This window comes from Dioscorea cayenensis, chromosome 17, assembly GCF_009730915.1.
Source record: "Dioscorea cayenensis subsp. rotundata cultivar TDr96_F1 chromosome 17, TDr96_F1_v2_PseudoChromosome.rev07_lg8_w22 25.fasta, whole genome shotgun sequence".
In the NCBI taxonomy this organism is placed as follows: domain Eukaryota; kingdom Viridiplantae; phylum Streptophyta; class Magnoliopsida; order Dioscoreales; family Dioscoreaceae; genus Dioscorea; species Dioscorea cayenensis.
The window spans coordinates 12,033,779-12,036,344 of NC_052487.1; positions in this window are offsets into that span (position 1 = coordinate 12,033,779).

Below are 2,566 nucleotides of genomic sequence, written 5' to 3' on the forward strand. Positions count from 1 at the left end.
TATTCTCAGGCCAGTATATTACGAGAGCCACATCTAGTGCATATGTTTTCTCCATCTCGAGACTATGATAATTTTAAAAGGCTTGAGAGTGCTATAGGGGTGCTATGGATAGAGCTACCTGAGGTTTGTGCTACGCAGGCTGCGAATCACACAGAAGTGATGGCGTGTCTCGATATTTTATAACAGTTACTTGAGCCTAACGCAACCTCGCTTTTTGTGATGAGACCAATAGCTCCACCGACTCCTCCGCCATAACCAGCACCACCACCAGCATCAATTGATTAAGCAGCGATAGAGCCCGCAGTTGACACCAATAGTTGAGGCATCTTTTACCTTTCTTTTCTTTTATGTTTTTCGTATTTTACTTCTGCATCTTATTTTGGACTTGTACTACTCAGAAAGGATCTTCCTTCTGACTTTATTTTTTATTTTCAGTTACTTCAAGTTGTATTTCATTTTCATATATATATAGACTCAAGTTTATTTTGATTTTGTTGAGCTTCACTGAACCTCCTTGTGTATATGTGCAGATGGTCTTGTGTGTCTGGAATTTGAGGAATAGTCACTGGCATGGTAAATGTGACATTCACATTACCGTGTGTGCCCAACAACCCATTGGAACTCAACTCTTAATGAAATTAGCTCCATTAAACGTACCATTGGGGGTTCAGGGGAGTATTGTTTCAATTGCCTATCTCCACACATGTTTTGATCGTTATACATTTTATTGTGCTTGCATGAGTACATTGAGGGCAATGTACATCTTGAGTGTGTGTGTGTGTGTGTGTGTGTGGGGGGGGTTCACATTACATATTTTTCTATACTTATACTTTCATTGTTAATGCTCATGTAGCCAATGGCGGCTCACCTTAGTTGCAATGGTCGTATTCCTAAGTTTAGGATAATTTTTAACGTTGAATGTTCTCGTGCTCTAGTTTTTACTTGAAGTTATTTAGGAATTTTTGTCCGATTGACACTTGTTGCACTGCTCACCCATTAAACCTTGTAGAAACTCAAGTTCCATGTGTAAGGGACTGTTTTAGTTTGTTCTTGTATTAATTTCTTTGAAAAAAATTAGTAATAGTTGTTTTGTTTGTGCATTAAAGGTGGAAAGGGCTACCACCTATGAAGTATGAAATTACTCTCATAAGTTGGATATTAGTTATGCCCTAGTGAGAGAAAGAGTTATCTCATGGGATGAGTGAAAGTTGCTACCCCGGTAGAAAGAGCTACCACCTCCGATGTGTGAAAGCTACCTTAGCAGCTGCTTAGGATAGGGCTACCTTAGAGGATGTGTGAAGCTACTACCTTCTATTTTTCTTTTTGTACATAAATAAGTCCCTCTCACTTAGAGCTTTGAGAAGTATACATTGGGTTGAGTTGAGTGAGTTTTCACACACTACACAATATCCGGTTTGTTGTCCTTTTTTATTCGAGTTTTTAGCTAGAGCATTGATTTTTCTTATTCGGTGTTAAAATTTCTCGTTACTCTAAAATGCTTCCATTGCATGCTCTTGGTGAACCTAAGGCCAAGCACTTCCAATTTTCCTTCCTATATGCTTTAATGTTTTATTTTTGCTTGAGGACAAGTAAAAGCTTAAGTGTGGAAGAGTTTGATAAGTGCTTGTGTATTAATAATACAAAGTATTTTTCTCTTATATTAAGCATTATTTTTCTCAGATTTTATCGCTTATGCATGTGTATTTGTGTTCTTTTGTGTATTTAGGGTTGTGTAAACAAGTGTGGAAGAAAGGAACCAAAAGTAGATCGTGGATGCAAATTTTTGTTGAAGTCTTGGATTGAGAAAATGTGAAGGCACAAGTTGTGCTCAAAGATATGTGAGTGTGTACCAACCTCCATTATGCTCGAGCTCACATACAAATTGGAGGGCACAAAGGTAGTCACACTCATGTGTCTCAACTTATACAATACTATCAAGATCTTCATCAGTGTGGCTTTTAGTTGAAGGCGTAACACGATCTACAGCATGGATGTGTGCTCGTCCATGTGGCCACGATGAAAAGTGTGGATTCAGGAGTATTTTGGCGAAGTATTACAGCAGTACTGTAGCAAAATCACTGTAGTAGTTACTATTCACAGCTCGCAACTTCTGGAGATTCACAAGGGCGTGTGGAAATTCAACACGCCTGTGTGGATGCCCGATTCCAGTCTTATAAAAGTTGTGATTTCAGATTCTTTTCCTATCCTTTTCTCATCTTTTTCCCATCTTTGCAGGCTTTCACGGCTAGGATTTAGAGAGGCTTTGGCTAGGTCTTTGGAGTAGTTATATGGCCTTCCACACGGCATTCCTTTGGAAGATAGTTATTGGGAGAACTTTCATCGGCGGTGATTCAGCAAGTTGTGCCATAGACTTGACGAGGGAACCCTTGGAGAAGATGAGGCAACTCTATAATACCATTGATATGGACTACGAGGCGGTTTTACTTATGGATTGCATGCTTTTACATTTGATTTCATTATTGATTGTATCTTGCTCCATGGAGAGCTAAACCCCTAGTGGGTGCTTGGACTTGTAAACCCTAGGATGATTTTGTTTCATTGATCA